We start from the raw sequence: 18,984 nt of genomic DNA, 5'->3' as shown, positions 1-18,984 counted from the left end.
CAGTGTGCCCTGTTGTTGTTCCCCGCACTAGCCTGAAGGTGCGTGTCTTTAGCCCGGTACCTCCAGTTCCGGCACCACGCACCAGGCCTACAGTGCGTCTCAGCCGGCTAGAGTCTGCCGTCTGCCCAGCGGCGCCTGAACTGCCCGTCTGCCCAGCGGCGCCTGAACTGCCCGTCTGCCCAACGGCGCCTGAACTGCCCGTCTGCCCAACGGCGCCTGAACTGCCCGTCTGCCCAACGCCGTCTGAACTGTCCGTCTGCCAAGCGCCGCATGAACTGCCCGTCTGTACTGAGCCTTCAAAGCCGCCCGTCTGTACTGAGCCTGCAAAGCCACCCGTCTGCCATGAGCCTTCAGAGCCGTCCTCCAGACAGGAGCCGCTAGAGTCTTCCGCCAGACAGGAGCTGCCAGAGCCTTCCGCCAGACAGGAGCAGCCAAAGCCTTCCGCCAGACAGGATCAGCCAGAGCCTTCCGCCAGACAGGATCAGCCAGAGCCTTCCGCCAGACAGGATCAGCCAGAGCCTTCCGCCAGACAGGATCAGCCAGAGCCTTCCGCCAGACATGATCAGCCAGAGCCTTCCGCCAGACAGGATCAGCAAGAGCCTTCCGCCAGACAGGATCAGCCAGAGCCTTCCGCCAGACAGGATCAGCCAGAGCCTTCCGCCAGACAGGATCAGCCAGAGCCGTCAGCGAGCCATGCCCAGCCAGAGCCGTCAGCCAGCCATGACCAGCCAGAGCCGTCAGCCAGCCATGACCAGCCAGAGCCGTCAGCCAGCCATGACCAGCCAGAGCCGTCAGCCAGCCATGACCAGCCAGAGCCGTCAGCCAGTCCGGAGCTGTCCCTCAGTCCGGAGCTGCCCCTCATTCCAGTGTTGCCCCTTAGTCCGGTGCTGCCCCTTAGTCCGGTGCTGCCCCTTAATCCAGTGGGGTTAATTTGGAAGGTGGTCATTGGGAGGAGGATAAAAAAGCGGGGATTGATTATGGTGGAATGGGGACCACGCCCAGAGCCTGAGCCGCCACCGTGGACAGATGCCCACCCAGACCCTCCCCTAGACTTTTGGTGGTGCGTCCGGAGTTCGCACCTTGAGGGGGGGGGGGGTTATGTCACGTTCCTGACCTGTTTTCTCTTGTTTTTGTATGTGTTTAGTTGGTCAGGGCGTGAGTTGGGGTGGGCATTCTATGTTATGTGTTTCTATGTTTAGGTTCATTGTCATTTAGCCTGATATGGTTCTCAATCAGGGACAGGTGTTTTACGTTTCCTCTGATTGAGAACCATATTAAGGTAGGTTGTTCACACTGTTTGTTTGTGGGTGGTTGTCTTCCGTGTCTGTATGTCCACCACACGGGACTGTTTCGTTTGTCGTTTCGTATATGTAGTCTGTTCCTGTTCGTGCGTTCTTCATAGTTTGTAAGTTCTCAAGTCAGGTCTGTCTACATCGTTTATTTGTTTTGTAGTCTGTTAAAGTGTTTCGTGTTTCGTCTTACTTTAATAAACTTCAGTATGTCATATAACGCTGCGCTTTGGTCCAATCCCTAGAACAACCGTTACAACCGGATTTGTATTTGATCCATAGAGAAGCGAGTAAGCCATATCAAACACTATGCAATGCATAACTAGGCATTTTTCTTTTCCCTAATATTGTTGCTGGTTATTCCTACTTGCTTGCGACTATCCTTATCCTTACCATATCATCTTATTTGGATATGATATGTAATAAACTCAGCAAAAAAAGAAATGTCCCTTTTTCAAGACCCTGTCTTTCAAAGATAATTCGTAAAAATCCAAATAACTTCACAAATCTTCATTGTAAAGGGTTTAGACACTGTTTCCCATGCGTGTTCATTGAACCATAAACAATTAATGAACATGCACCTGTGGACCGGTCGTGAAGACCACTAACAGCTTACAGACGGTAGGCAATTAAGGTCACACTTATGAAAACTTAGGACACTAAAGAGGCCTTTCTACTGACTCTGAACAACACCAAAAGAAAGATGCCCAGGGTCCCTGCTCATCTGCGTGAACGTGCCTTAGGCATGCTGCAAGCAGGCATGCGGTACTGTGAGACGCCTAAGACAGCGCTACAGGGAGACAGGATGGACAGCTGATCGTCCTCGCAGTGGCAGACTGCGGGACAAGTACAGGATGGCAACAACAACTGCCCAAGTTACACCAGGAATGCACAATCCCTCCATCAGTGCTCAGACTGTCCGCAGTAGGCTGAGAGAGGCTGGACTGAGGGCTTGTAGGCCTGTTGTACGGCAGGTCCTCACCAGATATCACCGGCAACAACGTCGCCTATGGGCACAAATCCACCGTCGCTGGACCAGACAGGACTGGCAAAAAGTGATCTTCACTGACGAGTCGCGGTTTTGTCCCACCGGGGGTGATGGTCAGATTCGTGTTTATCGTCGAAGTAATGTGCGTTACACCGAGGCCTGTACTCTGGAACGGGATCGATTTGGAGGTGGAGAGTTCGTCATGGTCTGGGCCGGTGTGTCACAGCATCATCGGACTGAGCTTGTTGTCATTGCAGGCAATCTCAACGCTGTGCGTTACAGGGAAGACATTCTCCACCCTCATGTGGTAGCCTTCCTGCAGGCTCATCCTGACATGGCCCTCCAGCATGACAATGCCACCAGCCATACTGCTCGTTCTGTGCGTGATTTCCTGCAAGACAGGAATGTCATGGCCAGCGAAGAGCTTGGATCTCAATCCCATTGAGCACATCTGGGACCTGTTGGATCGGAGGGTGAGGGCTAAGGCCATTCCCCCCAGAAATGTCCGGGAACTTGCAGGTGCCTTGGTGGAAGAGTGGGGTAACATCTCACAGCAATAACTGGCAAATCTGGTGCAGTCCATGAGGAGGAGATGCACTGCAGTACTTAATGCAGCTGGTGGCCACACCAGATACTGACTGTTACTATTTTGACCCCCCTTTGTTCAGGAACACATTATTCCATTTCTGTTAGTCGCATGTCTGTGAAACTTGTTCAGTTTATGTCTGTTGTTGAATCTTGTTATGTTCATACAAATATTTACACTTTAAGTTTGCTGAAAATAAACGCAGTTGACAGTGAGTGGAAGTTTCTTTTTTTGCTGAGTTTAGTTCATAGTACATAGTATTTATAGTACTTATCTATAATAAGATGCTTCATGTTTGCCTTAATATTTGACTTAATTCTTACCAAATGTTGCTTTTTTTGTGAGTCAACAATTAGACATTTTAATTAAGTGTTAAAAAGAAAAGTGGGAAAAAAAGCTCTGAGAATATTTTTATGTTTACAGTCTGGACTGGAGTCCAAAATCTGCACCATGGTTTGAACGGGGTGGGAGGTGCCACCTGCATGGTCTACCGTGCTGCGTCCCCTAATTGGTCGTAAGGTTCTTTCATGCAAACGAGGAGGGTGTGTCCTGGGCGAGACAACAGCAGCGCGTCTGGGAAGGTCTTCGGCTGCTTTAGTGTATGTAGTGAATGCAAACACAACAGCGTGCGTTCTGGGAATTACGACGTTCTATGAGTGAAATAGTGATTATTTTCTGACTATTCCCTCTTCGTCGATACACTTGCAGGAATTTTGGATTATTTCTCTCGGAAATATTTTGCGGGATTAATTTGTGAGAAGGTAAATTCTGTGTTGTCGCCCCTGTGCTGTGTGCGTTGCTGACAATTTGTGTCTGCTCCCTCTGTACATTTCGTTTGGTTCAAATGTTTGAACGGTCGGTCCTCATGCAGAACATATGTTGTGGGTTCTGGGTTTTCTGTCTTTGCAAACCCACTGAACTGAATTTACGAACTAAATGTTGAAAACCGTCAACCCACGACGCTCTGGTTTGACACGTCTGACATGTCAATCCAAGTGAAACTGTCACACAAGGTGTCAAATACAAATTTGAATGAGAAAAACATTGCATTTATTCTAGTGACCGGTTTTTGTAGCTTGCAACCTTTCATTGTAGCCTATTTTATTAGCTTAGTATTTTCCAAGTTGTGTACATCTTATTCTAGGGCACTTGACTTCCCAGATTGATGGTCGCTCTTGTAGTTTGTGATTTATAATCTATGTACAATTCTTTATCCAGCTATTCAAGTTTTATAGGGTGCGGGGTCGTAGGTATGGTTGCCCACAAAGGTGTGTCCCGTCATTATACCCCAAGTCATCAATGAATATCGATTGGGACAACTTCTAACGATTGTCAGTGTATGGAAAACAATTTACAAAAATATCGAATGCATCAGAGGTGTAAAGTTGCCTAGCCTATAAAGTTGTCAACTTGAAGTGACATATCACCCTACATATAATCGTTGTGCATTGTAGCCAATAATCATTAATTATATTGAGGCTTTCAAAGTTTATCATTTTAATCATTTCAGTTACGAAATGCTTTGTTCAGGCTGTGTAAATTGTGTACCTGTTTCTTCAACGAAAAACAAATGTCGTGATCTAATCATAGGCCTACCATTTAGAATAATCTTCTCACCTGTTCTTTGTAATACAAATCATGTTTCAACACAGAGGGGGCGTTATAAAAATGGTATTACATGACGACCATTGAAATATTAAATAAACCCACGGTTGTCATTGCCTATTATTTCCCCTGAAATCTCTGCCGCGGGACTCGCCTTTTGTCCTAATCCGTTTCCCTCGCCGTACTGGTTCACAATCAAAACCCGGATTTAGCGATTTAAATCTAGTCTGGACATCTGCAGTTGCCTGCGAAAACAGTCTAAATTAGCACGTTTTATGCTTTTATTCAAACAAAGCCTTTACGCAATAACAGATTGTATGACACTCGTTTTGGCAGACATAGGGCAATGTAATCGAAGTTGCTTGCTCTCTTCAGGTGGTTAATTGCATTGCGCAAGGTCTTTTCCTCATATCTTTTGTGCGTATTTTGTTATCGTGCAATTATGCCAATGCTTCAAGTCCTCCCTCTTTCTATTCGGGAATAGGCCTATATAGATCTTATGCAATTGTAACATGGAAAGACTTGTTACAAGCTCAACAAAGTTCTGTGTAAATGAAGTAGGCAGCAGGCTATTAACTGAATCCTCACTCGCACAGAATTCTGCAGTTGGCAACCTGAAGTGCAAGAGAAACGTTCTCTACGGACAGAGCTATCTGAAACATTTCTGCACTGTTAAAATTGTATATGATCTTTAAGGCTTCAATGCACACAGTGTATAGGACAGGCTACTGTAATGGACCACACTGCCCACTCTCTGGAGGAGAGAGCTATCGTGTGTCAACCCCAAGTTTTTCCATCATATCTCACCTCAGTGTAGCCATTATATATCTCAGCAGGATGCTGTGTTGGAGCCTGCAGACTGTGTATGTACGACTTATACAGTGACATTTCGGGGTCTCTATTTTTGAATGGGACCATCCTATCTGGGCCTAATAGTGAAGGCATGTCATTAAACTGTAAAAACGTGGCATAAACACAACCAGTCATGTTTTCATCTGATTGTCAAACAAATCCCTTCAAAAAATAGGTTACCTGTGCAAGTTCGTCCACTCAAATAATTCAAGCATACAAACAGTGCTCTGTGCACACGCTTTTTGATGAATGAAAAGAGGCATCGTTTTACAAAACACAAAGTGACATTCGGCGATTTATGTCGTAGCACGAATTAATTGATGCGTCTTGCTGACATATTGACGTTTTTTGTAAAAAGAAAAGTAAAAACCTGAAAAGGGACTGAAATACGGGACTGTCCCGGGATGACAGGTGCAGCCACATGGAAATAATACAAATATAAAAACTGACTGATGTGGGGGTGTTAGTTTCATTTGGAATAAGTTTTTAGTTTAATATTTACCACTGTAGCAGTACATTTTATTATTTAGAAGTTTTACTTTTCTTGCATTTAGGGGAGGGTCATCTTTCATTCAAGGGGGGTTCAGACCCCCTGTAATTCGCACTCTGTGTGTATGTCAATGTAAGCACACGTTCACTTTTTGCATGCATATGCATTCGCTGTGGGCGTGTGTCACATGTTGCGTGACCGACGAAGTCACTGACGCTGTGAATAGGTGGCCTCGCTCTAGGAAGATCCCTCCATCCCTGCCACATCCTACCACACACGTCTTTCTCTCTAGGCCTCTACCCACCATCACAGTAGACCTCAGGTGCCCAAAGTTGTGTGTGTGTGTATCAACCAGGCAGTTGATTTGTAAATCAGTGTTACAAACAGCTGATCTATCTGAACTGAAGCCAGTTTTCTGGTACGCGCTCTTGGTTTTGGCGACAGCCTTAATTGGCAAACTGATAATAAGGAGTTTGGGTTCACAACCTAAAGGGCATCGTTAGCTGGCGCCACAACAAAAGCCTCGGTGTCATCGACCCACATCTCTTTTTCCTATTTTAATTTTTTTACAAAGGAAAACGAGCCTCATTGTTTCGCCTCACTTAAAATAAAACTCAAATGTGAGCCCTGTCTTTAGTCGCTGTTACGTTGATGCCTTTCCCCCTTAGCGAGAGTCGTATCTTTAGCCCGTTGGCTTCATTAATTTCAACACCTCTCCATCTCGCTGGGAATTGTAGGTTGTTTTTCTTGAGCTATGACACATCTGCTTGTGTATAATGTTTAAATCTATTCAGTGGGCTTTTATTGACATATTTTCATATCGTTGGACAGGGTTGTGTATGTGGCTGGACTTGAGCACACAGATCATGCCATATTTTGTCTACGCTGATTTTTTTAAAAACATGGCGTCGACAAAGTTTGAAAAACATCAGTACTGCATTGAATGCGTTTGCAGTACACAAAGTCTAGGCCTAATCAGCATGGAACCCCTACAGTGTTTTGTCTGCGTGGTTATAAAAGCATTAACATTCACAGTTGTATCTGCCGGCTTGAATTTCCAGCACACAACAGGTTTATCTCAGCTTGGATGGGAAACCACCCCTCTGTGCTGAGTGCAACAGTCTGCCATATCATCTTGGATGTCATCGCAATTGTTGTTTTCATAGTGGCACTATTGTCTACAGTGCAGTGTTTTCCTATTTTGGTTTGGACATCTACACTTGTGGACATTAGCTCTCTGACACACAATCTGTCTCCCTGACCACTGGGCTGCACTGCCGTCTCCCCGTCGCTCTGCTGTGACTGAGGGTGACACAATGGGAGTGGTGAGGTCATGGCTGGAGAACCGTAGCACCATGACAGGGGAACTGTCTCTAGACAGTTTTGAGATGAGGGAATTAGAAGAGCAGGATGTGGGGAGTTCTCAGTGGGAATCTGAGGATGCTTCTGATGAGATTGAGGGGAGAGGGAATGGGTGTGTGTGTGTTCTTGAGGGTGAAAGAGCGAGCAATGCTTGTGTTGGATTCGATTCATGGCTTGGGTGAGTAGCCAGTGTGGTCACTAACAAGTGAACATATGCCTGTGTGATTGTCATTCCGCCTGATGTGTGGTTGCTTTGTGTGCATGTGTCTTTTTGGCCTAATATCTGTATCGTTCTTTTATGTCTAGTCTGTTGCTCCACTCTAGCTCTAGAGGATCTGGAAAAGTTCCACTTCCTCTGTTTGTCAATACTAATCTCTCCATTCACCAGCCGGGTTGGGTACCGTGATGGCTACAACTGACCCTGCCATCGTAGCTTTTATATTTTGTGGCCCGCTCACTGATGGGCCTGCAGATGCTGAAGCACCCTGGGGAATGGTCAGTTTTGTCCACGGTGTGATTACCCCCCCCCGGCTGTCTCTGTCCAGACGTTGGCTGCTGAATTATGTGTCGCCGGTGGAGAGGTCCTCAAAGGTCTGTTGCGCCTCATGCCCCCAGAGGTAATGAGCGCTGAAATAGCCTTCCCCCTCAGGTGCCTCTAGTCTCTGCACCATGTTCCTTCTTACTTCATGTTTTCTCCTCGTCTCCTTTCCTCTCTTCTCAAATGATGGGGGGAAAATATATATAGTTACAGTTCCTTCAAAGTATTCATACCCCTTGACTTATTCTACATTTTGTTACAGCCTGAATTCAAAATTGATTAAATAAATATTTTTTATCCATCTACACACACAACCCCATAATCAAAACATGCTTTTAGAAATGTTTGCAAATGTATCTTGGGTATGTCTGTATCAGCTTTTATCATCTGGATTTGGGGATTTTTCTCTTTCTTTGCAGATTTTCTCAAGCTCTGTTTAAATTAGATGGGGAGCGGTGGTGAACAGCAATCTTCAAGTCTTTCCACAGATTTTTGATGGAATTCATATCTGGGCTTTGGCTGGGCCGCTCAAGGACTTAAACATTCTTGTTCTGAAGCCATTCCAGCAATGCTTTGGAAGTTTGGTTGGGGTCATTGTCCTGTTGGAATGTAAATCTTTGCCACAGTCTAAGTTTGTTTGCACTCTGAAGCAGGTTCTCATCAAGGCCTGTTTGGTTCCATTCATTGTTCCCTGTCTTACCAGTCTCCCAGTCCCTGCCACTGAAAAGCATCCCCATAGCACAAAACTAATTTGAAATCAGGCTGTAACACAACAAAATATGGAATAAGTCAATAGGTATGAATAGGTTATGAAGGCACTTTACATATTGCAGTATTATTTTGGACAATATTATATAGATACTTTGACTCCAAGTACCGATTTGTAAAATACGTTTTTTTTTGTTGCTACGTAGCTTTAGCTAGCGCTAGTTGGCTGTACCTGTGCTAAAACAGAGGTATTTTTTATCCTAAAGCTCGTTCGCCATCTTATTAAATAGTGATCCAACATGTTTTCCATGACTGATCAAGACACATTTTCTCATGCTTTCTGCAGCAGACATGTAATGAGCAACGTTTGGAACATCAAATTGCATTAAAATCGCAGTATAAAATTGCAATACATGTTGCGTATCGTGAATTCCCTGGTATTTCCCAGCCCTACTCTTCTCACCCATATACTTTTCTCTCTCTCTTCCCCTCACCTCTTCTCCTCATCTCGTCTCATATTTTCTTCTCTTGTAACTCCAGCTTCTCAAACTTTCTCCCACATATTCCTCACCTTTTCACTCTCCCCTATTGCCCTGTTATTGGTTCTATCCACAGTTTCATAACACTATTTTTACTGCATCCCGTGGGAGGAACATAAACCAGGTCTTTATGGTGTTTTGCTTTTTTTAGTGCTGTATTTGGTAAGAGACTATGTTGAGGTGAGGTGATCACTTTCCCAATTCGGAAGCAACGGGTCTGTTTTATGCCCAGTTTGAAGTCATGTCTGAGTATATAAAAACCACGAAGCAATTGCCTCCTGTGCAAATGAAGGATCTGTGAAATGCTGTAGCAGTCATCATTGTCAGGGGGGGATTTTGGTTGATGCCTCGTATTGTAGCTCAGCAGTAATCGCAGCATGCTCGTGTATCCTCCCCATGATCCTCCATGCTGCTCCTGATTAAAAAAATGTCAGCAAATCTATCGGAAAGACTCGTCTCCGGCTCAGTAGCTAGCTTTGGCCTAATGTCACCATCCATGAACCCAGCACACTCTCCCCAAATGACTTAATTGTCAACACATCCCCTCCATACAAGCTCTTATTTGCTGAGCGCCTTTAGAAACCGTCAGACTTTTGAAGCTGGGTCCAGTTTTTCATTATGAATGAGGTTCAAAGGGGCTTGGGGCTGCTTGTGCCAAATTTATCGCTATCCTATTCACTTAATGATAGTGCATGTCTTTCCTCCTTCCATTGATTAGCTGTTGGCAAATAAAATGGCTGAAGAGTCCTTTCTGTGTCTGGCCTGCTTCAAAGGGAGATTGGGGTGTCGCTAAATCAGGTTTATGGTTGATGGTGTCTGCCGATATGCAGCACAGAGACTGTTTTATGAGCTTGTTTGGTAAGGCGTGGCGATAAAACAAGACATTGCTTGAAGGAACGCATTTTCTGTAGGGATGTTTTTATTCTGTGAATGCCCTGTCACTACGCTGGTACTCGCTTAAAGCTGCAATATGTTACTTTTTGGGTGACCTGACCAAATTCACATAATGTCTGTTATAGATCTCGCAATCTGTTTTGAAAGAAAGTCTAAGAAGCAGTAGATCTGTTCTGTGTGCTATTTCTATGCATCCCGTTCTTAAGTTTTGCTTTTGCATATTTTACTTTTGGTTTTGTACACTTGCGCCAGTAATCGAATCCCCGAGCTGTCAAGGTAAAAATCTGTTGTGGTTAACCCACTGTTCCCCAGCCGCCGAAGACGTGGATGTCGATTAAGGCAGCCCCCCGCACCTCTCTGATTCAGAAGGGTTGGGTTAAATACGGAAGACACATTTCAGTGGAAGGTATTCAGTTGTACAACTGACTAGGTATCCCCCTTTCCCTTTACCAGCTGAAAATACAATATTTTTGGTTATGGAAAATATATCACAGTGGTTTAGATGGTACAATGATTATCTACGCTATACTTGCTTGTTTTGTCACAAACTGAAATTAGACTAACTATTCAAATTTTGTTAACCAGGAAATGGCGGAGCAATTTCTGCATAGTGCATCTTTCAAAAAAATTTGCACTGAGATTTGCAGATGCAGGCTGCCAGAGTTATCAACTTCTTGCTTCTTGCGTGCCCTCTTTTTTTCCCCCACTTTCTTGCTCCTGTTTTGTTTTTCTTGCCTCATTGCTTGCTTGAAGTTGAAGTGCAGGTGCAGGTGCTGGCAAACACAACAGTCAAAATTCCTCAGCGCAAGCGTTCCAGGAATGTAAAAGTATAAGAAAGCAAAGTGGGGTGAAGGGAGGGGGGATTTTTGGGAAAGAAAGATCCCGCAGAATTTTTAAGTGTGCCAAAATGGGTCTGTTTGACAGAGGAGAAAGGGGGAGGAAGAGAGGGAAAGTGAGTGAGGGAGGGGAGGAGCCACGCTGAAGAAGGCTTGAGGCCACGGACGCTCAAGATCTTTAACTTTGTCCCAGTCCGATGAGGATTGAGAGAAGTCCAAAAAAGGAGAAGAAAGAGCTTTCCAAAACGTACAGCTGCAAGCTGTCTCTTCCAAGCACTTAAAACGTTGCCTGGCTTTGTGCAACACATGGAGCTGGGTGAAAAATCTGGTCTCTGTAAGTGTTCCAAGGGCTCTCTATGGCAATTAATGGAACAATAATTACAGTAGCGCGGTTAGACAACGGAGAAATTGATGATTTGGTGCTGCTAATTTGCCGGCTGATGTCATTTCAGGATTTCTGTAATCAGGTTGAGAGATGAAATGAGGCAGAAAATGGAAGGAACCAGATATTGGATTTCAGAGATGTTCAGTGGGTTTCATATTCATTCATTGCTCCCCTACAGTATCTCCTCGATCCTTACCAGCATTTGTTGCACATCACCTCAAGGACTGTTTCATTCGCTGGTCCAGTTTCAATCTAACTTTAGCAAATAATGGCGTCACCAGTAAGAGATGGAACGGCAGTTGAAAGCCTGGCGACTGGAAGGAGGACAGGAAGCAGGTGACAGATGGAGTGTTCCATGTCCTCTTCTCTCTCTCTAGCTCAGGCTGGACCAGAACCAAACATCTGGGTTGTGTCTTAGGACTTGGTGGTGTGGGGGTTATATGCAGAGAGAGGAGACTGACTGGTGTTCAGGCTTCGGGTTTTGAAAAAGGGCTTATTTTTAAACCTGGGAGTGTGTGAAGGGGGACTGGTCAGGGGGTGCAGGGAGGTTACAAGGGGGATTGAAGCACTGCCTGTCCCCAAACCCCCCCCCCTAATCATGTGTCCTTTTGACCACATGATTAACAGGCCTAGTTCATGTTTGGGAAATGACAAAGAGAAATAGTCAAGGAGAGAGAGAGAGAGATGTAGAGTTTGTCAACGTCAGTCGTGTACTGACGGACAAAGGGAGGCTCATTCTGTGAGAGATGACGCATAGCCGGGAGAGGGATTTTGCTAGCTCTGGATTTCAAGGATGATAAACATCATTGCCATTCTTTCCCCTGAAGCAGCTTGTCGGTCTCAGGTGCAGACAGCCACAACCAGTTTTGTTAATGGTGTTTGCATGCTCAAATTGATGATGGTAATGTGCTGATTGACCTAATGTTTTTAACTTCACAGTATTCCCTAAATATCTATCTCTGGCTCTGTGATGTCACCCCTCTGGGCCTGACTGCAGTGAATAATGGGTAGATCATATCAGTAGAAGGGAAACCATTAAATAGAGGGCTAGATTGACAGAGCGAGAGAGGGGGGGAAAGAGCGCTTAGAGGGAGAAATAAGGAAGGACAGAGTGAGGAATTCACTTTGTTTTTGTTCTTAAGAGAGTGTATTCAGAATAAACTCTCACCTTTTACTATGCCAGGAAGTTGGCAGATGGACATGTTGCCCTATGACCAAAAGGGTCAAAGTCTTTGTATGTGGCACCTTTAATACAATGTCTCGTCTTTAAAATTGTTCGGAGGATGCATCCAGGATATCATTTGAGCACCCGCATCACAAGGAGCAGTAAAAGGCCATAAAGACGTGCTAACCTTAGGGAAATGGAACAGGCAATCTAACATGAAGAACTTACTGGTTTGGTGAATGCTCTTTGAAGTGTCAAGGTGGGTATGGCAGTTACAACGTAGGGTTTAGCCCCATCGGCCGTTGTCACGTTTAATTTAAAACATTTTACAAAATGTTAAAGACAAGTCAAATGTCTTGCTGGGAAAATAATAGTCCTAATAAATTGCGACAGAATACACTTAATACAAATCATTAGTTTTAGAAGTGGTACTAAGTTCAATCTGGTTATTTTTGCCTGGCTCTAATGAAAATGATGGTGGTCCAAATCACCGCTCCATCCTTCCATTCACGGAGCGTAATGTTCTTAATTAACGGTTAGCGCTAACGTCTGCCTCTTTCCATACACCCTCCGCTGTTTCCGAGTCACTGGGGTAGATGGCTGTATTGGTTTAGCAGAGCTTTGATTTCCCTGCCAGTATGAAAAGCAATGTTTGGCGTGGCCAGCGTCTTTTATGGCCTAGATTAGCATGATAATGTCAGAGTAGCGGGAGTAGCTAATCAGATTCTCGTAGTGCTCGTGCAGCTAATATCATACGAAACACCATTAGTGGAGAATGATTTTCCGCCAATCCCCCACCCTTCAATTATTTTAACTAGTTTCTTGGAAAGATGTGCCAGAAATGGGAAACAGTATGGGGTAAGCCGAGATGGAGAGCTTATGGAAGGCTGCCTCAAACCGCTATATGCCGTTACCCGCTGTGTTTTTCTATTACTCTAAACCTCTACGGAGGCTGGTTGCTCAGGAGCACGTCGCGTGGGTCTGGGCTCATGTTTGTCTGACTGAAGTGAGTCTGGTTTGGGCTAAAGTGAACCAGAATGGACAATACTCTACAGTGGCTTGTTCTTGTCTCATTCCTTCATTGGCACTGATCTGAAAAACAAAACGAGTTGGACATTTTAGACTATTGAGATACAACCACGGAGTCAGATGTGACTTCAAAAAGCTCAGGTTTCTGGAACCAATCTGTTATTGGCCAAGTTAGTTTGATAGAGACTGTCTAGATATGAGCTTAGATGGCCTGAACGGACAAAGTTGACCTCTGATCTGATATGTTGGGGGAAAGATTACAGCATATTTTGAGTGTCTTCTGTTGACTGATGGAGAAGAGTCACTTTGATTCCTTTCTGAGCAAGTTGTCAAGCCAGTCTGATTGAGCTGCTCTGCTCTGACACACTAGCCAATCACACACACACACAGGAGAAAAATCACTTTTCCCCCATAGGGCATCCGCACCGTGCCAGGTCAGCTAGGTCATGGAGCAAGGAGGGGGGACGAGTGATCGGTACGTGGCTAAAATGGAATGTCGCGATTTTTATTCACGTCTCACAGTGTTTCCAAAAACATATGAGCTCCCCTCCCATCTGACTAACATCCAGTGAAAGTGCAGGGCGCCAAATTCAAACAACATAATTAAAATTCCTCAAACATACATGTGTTAAACACCATTTTAAAGATACACTTGTTGTAAATCCAGCCACAGTGTCCGATTTTCAAAAAGGCTTTACGACGAAAGCAAACCAAACGATTATGTTAGGTCAGAGCCAAGTCACAGAAAAACATAGCCATTTTTCCAGCCAAAGAGAGGAGTCACAAAAATCAGAAATAGAGATAAAATGAATCACTAACCTTTGATCTTCATCAGGTGACACTCATAGGACTTCATTTTACACAATACATGTGTTTTGTTCGGTAAAGTTCATATTTATATCCAAAAATCTCAGTTTACATTCGCGCGTTATGTTCAGTAGTTCCAAAACATCCGGTGATTTTGCAGAGAGCCACATCAATTTACAGAAATACTCATAATAAACATTGCTAAAAGATACAACTGTTATGCATGGAATTTTAGATCCACTTCTCCTTAATGCAACCGCTGTGTCAGATTTCAAAAAAACTTTACAGAAAAAGCACACCATGCAATAATCTGAGTACAGCGCTCAGACACAAATCCAAGCCATACAGATATCCGCCATGTTGTGTAGTCAACAGAAGTCAGAAATAGCATTATAAATATTCACTTACATTTGATGATCTTCATCAGAATGCACTCCCAGGAATCCCAGTTCCACAAATGTTTGTTTTGTTTGATGAAGTCCATCATTTATGTCAATACCTCCTTTTTGTTCGCGCGTTTAGCCCAGTAATCCAAATTCATGAGACGCGATCACTAGGTCCAGACGAAAAGTCAAAAAGTTCCGTTAGTCTGTAGAAACATGTCAAACGATGTATAGAATCAATCTTTAGGATCTTTATAACATAAATAATTCAATAATGGTTCAACTGGAGAATTCCTTTGTCTTCACAAATGCAATGGAACTCAAGCTAACTATCACGTGAACGTGCGTGGTCAGCTCATGGCACTCAATCCCCTCTCATTCGCCCCCACTTCACAGTAGAAGCCTCAAACGAAGTTCTAAAGACTGTTGACATCTAATGGAAGCCGTAGGGAGTGTAATATGACCCCATTTCCACTGTATCTTGGATAAGCAAAGAGTTGAAAAACTACAAACCTTAGATTTCCCACTTCCTGCTTGGATTTTTTTCTCAGGTTTTTGCCTGCCATATGAGTTCTGTTATACTCACAGACATCATTCAAACAGTTTTAGAAACTTCATAGTGTTTTCTATCCAAATATACTAATAATATGCATATCCTATCATCTGGGCCTGAGTAGCAGGCAGTTTACTCAGGGGAATCTTTTCATCCGGACGTGAAAATACTGCCCCCTACCTCAAAGAAGTTAACACACTTGAATAATGCACCACAGCATGTTGAAACTGTTCATTACTGTTCACATCACAATGTCCATAGAACACTTACATTGCAAGATGATACCTGTAGCTTCCAGCTTTAATTGTAGGCTAGCTTTTCTTGCTAGCTTACATCTGAATTCAGTACCCTAGTACTTTGTTTGTGATACCATAATGAAAAATATGCACATTTCAAAGCTGATTGTCACCAAAAACGTTATTAATTCACGAAGTCTCCCTTCACCACCAAAAACGAATTCACTTCCCTCGCCTCACATCTGGTTTCCACTAGATTTCATAGCCACATTCTGCCTTGTGAACGACATCATTACTTTCTTAAAGAGACAGCACACACTTTTATAAAATAAGAGATTGCTTCTTCTATGCAAATGTTGATCAGTACAGAAAATGTTACATAATGTTCAAATGAAACGATATTTAACTCAAAAGAAGCCTAACGATTGAACAGAGCAGTAGCTGAGTTTCTGTCTGGATCAAGTGCCATTCTGTGACTTTGGCTAATATGTCTTCTTTTTTTAGTTGTGGTATTGTTTTGGTATTGCGTATACATTGTATTGTGATGCTAAACCTGATATTGGTATCAAAGTCAAAATTCTAGTATCATGACAACACTAGGGAATATGGGACCATTTCTGTCCAGAGGGGCTTGTCTGGCCCATGAGTCAACTGTGTGGGTTTATCGTCAGGCCCTGACGTCTCTTTGACGTCTCTCTCCTTTTCTGCCTCTTTCTACTTTCTCTGTTCTCTCTAGGCTTTTCTCTCTCTACCATCTTCTCTCTTTGCTTGTTTTTTTTCTTTCGCTCGCTCTCTCTCTCAGGGCATACCTAGGTAAACTCTTGTCTAGGCGAGAGGAGGTTGGTATGTTGAAAAGCTGAAGAGCCTCTCTGTCTGTAGTCAGGTGTTAGATTGGGCTGGTGATGAGGGAGATGGATTGAGTTCACATGAGGCAAGGCTACGCTGTTCATTATCTCACAATCCTCTGGGATGGGGTGGAAAAAGCGTCTGTAGAAAACAAGCTGCTTTGTCCTTCAGTCAAGCACGGTCAAGGCAATGTATCTCTCTTTTTCTCTTTCGTTCTCTCTCTCTAAAATTCAATATGCTTTAATCGTATGAATGACAAGGTCGATGTTGCCAAAGCGAAGTGATATACCATTAAAAAACAAATATAAAAACAGTGAGAACAATAAGATTAGACGCTATAACACTAAAGATATATACAGTACCAGTTTCAGCTGGAATGCTTTTCCAACAGTCTTAAAGGAGTTCCCACATATGCTGAGCACTTGTTGGCTGCTTTACCTTCACTCTGCGGTCCAACTCATCCCAAACCATCTCAATTGGGTGGAGGTTGGGTGATTGTGGAGGCCAGGTCATCTGATGCAGCACTCTATCACTCTCCTTCTTGGTCAAATGGCCCTTACACAACCTGGCGGTGTGTTGGGTCATTGTCCTATTAAAAAACAAATGATAGTCCCACTAAGCGCAAACCAGATGGGAAGGCATATCGCTGCAGAATGCTGTGGTAGCCATGCTGGTAAGTGTGCCTTGAATTCTAAATAAATCACCTACAGCTTTACGTTGGGAACCACACATGCAGAGAGCATCCGTTCACCTACTCTACAATCTAGAAAAAAGTACAAAGAAAGAAAATACCTTGAATGAGTAGGTGTGTCCAAACTTTTTACTGGTACTGTATATAATCAAATAAATATCCAATACAGAAATGTAATAATGGTCCACCTTCAGAATCTTTCTCTCATTCTTTCTCTCATTCTCTCACGCTCTCTTTTTTCCTCTCCCTCCCCTCTGAATTTGAAGTGCTACTGTTCAACCAGTGGCTCTCTGAAATGTCAAGGGGGTCATCGGCAAATTGTATCATGTAGCTGATGATGAAATTGAGAGATGAGGTCAACTGCAACCTTTTCCTGGCCTCTGGAACTTCAATTTCACACTTTCTAACCTATTCTATCTTGTTCGAGTGGTATAAAGCTCATTTCCCCAACAGGAGTAGCTTATTATCACGTCAGTCTCACGTCAGTCAGATGTAAAGGGCTAATTGGAATATTAATTTGGTGGCTAATATTGTAGTTTTGTCAAATAAAATGAGTTTGAGGTTTGATTTCCCCCCCCCCCCCCCCCCCAAGATAAACAGGAATTTTCCTCACTTTGGGTTTATTCTGATTTGAATGGGACCCATCAACGTATTGGAACTTGAACATCCTTTCAAATGTTACATTTAAGGCCATCTCATTCTTTAGTCGTCTGGGTTCCTAGTCTGAAGTCTTATTGGTGTCTGCAGAACACTACACTAAGACCATTAGAGTCTTGTAGGGACACAGATTGTCCACTATTCCTTTTCGCCAAGGTGATGTAAGAAATCACCCTTGGACACCCTGTCTCTCTCCACCCCCAAGGTCAGCATCTGTTTGATTAATCGCTCATTCCCTAATGGGGACGTCTTAGCTATTCATCATCTTGGATCAAGCACCAGGAGACTGGATCAGGGTTGGGGAATTAGAAGCAGGAATCCTGATAGTCACACGTAGGCCTGCTCCTTGTACTCTCGGCTCTATTGAATGACGAGTACGTTTAAATGCACAATTATGTTTGGCGGTTTCTTTCTTGATTTTAACATGTTCCCTTAAGCAGTTTCCCTTAATTAGGAAGATGTTTATGGACTTCGTAGCTGCACGTGCTTGTGAAAATAATAGCTTTGGTTGGTATGACATGTCTCATCACCTACTGGTGTTCCAAGATGTATTGTTGGTTTTGTTTCCTATTCGTTTTGAGACCCCACTCTCTGAACTAAAATGCACAATGGACTCTGATGCTTCTGGTGTTGTCTAAAACAAAGCAGATTAAGCATGACATATTTTCATATTTTTGTCTGTGTTGTGTTTTGAGTGTCGTTTTTTTCCCCATCACTATTTGTCCCATTCTAAGTCCACTTGGCGTCATGCAGCACACGTGATTTGTGTTGGAATAGGAGCGGTTGCTGAAAAGAATGTGAGATACTGTAAGCTTGAGGAAAATAAAGCTTTTATTAGAAACTTTGACCTTTTGAGGACTCACCCCTTGAGAAGCAGAGAAAATAGCCAACTAATTGTAGGAAGAAATTCCAATTCCAGCTTTATTTTAATGTTCATTAAATAATTAGCCATTATATTTGGCTTTGTAGCAATCAGAATCTTCAAGTATTTAATTAAAAAGGTTTGTCGAAGACTTTCAAACTTGGTCCACAGAAACCTCTAATTTATTCTTCTCTGTTCTTTTAAACTGTAATCCCACCCATTGTTGCAATTGTTTTTTTGCCAAACATCTGACTAGTCCTAGTGTTATGAGTAGGCAATTCGGTCACGACCCAGATATGAAATGCTCTTAAACGCCGGACCCGCTTGGCTGACCTCCTGCCCAGTCAGCCTACAGCAAAACATGCTTTGATCGTATAGCGAGGGAGGAGGGGTCGGGTTTCGAGATAATCATATTTTTTGTTTTCTGTGCTGATCTGAGCCACAATGGACACACTTAGGACCCAGAACAAGTGCCGTATTCAGTTAAACTAGAAACGTCCTGCCCCAGGCTAATTCCCAATGACAGGTCCTTTGTTGACGGGCAAGCTACTTTTGGAGGGGAACACAAAACCCCCTCCTAACAAAGTAACAGGCCGTGACAGAGAAGGAACGTTTTTTGGGGGGGAAATGGTTTAAATCGACCTAGGAACAGATTAAAAGGGAAAAACAAGGACTAGGTGGAA

At 43.7% G+C, this 18,984-nt stretch overlaps 1 protein-coding gene across 2 annotated transcripts in view; it reads left to right on the top strand.

Moving 5' to 3' along the window:
* The first annotated feature begins 3,267 nt into the window (after positions 1–3,267).
* LOC129819786 (semaphorin-6D-like) overlaps positions 3,268–18,984 on the top strand; it is a 103,465-nt gene continuing 87,748 nt past the window's right edge. For both annotated transcript variants that reach the window (XM_055876379.1, XM_055876378.1), the window contains exon 1: positions 3,268–3,624. The gene's annotated coding sequence lies outside the window, so the exon portion shown is untranslated. The remainder of the gene's footprint in view (positions 3,625–18,984) is intronic.

This window comes from Salvelinus fontinalis, chromosome 22, assembly GCF_029448725.1.
Source record: "Salvelinus fontinalis isolate EN_2023a chromosome 22, ASM2944872v1, whole genome shotgun sequence".
In the NCBI taxonomy this organism is placed as follows: domain Eukaryota; kingdom Metazoa; phylum Chordata; class Actinopteri; order Salmoniformes; family Salmonidae; genus Salvelinus; species Salvelinus fontinalis.
This window is presented reverse-complemented; position numbering and strand designations above follow the sequence as displayed.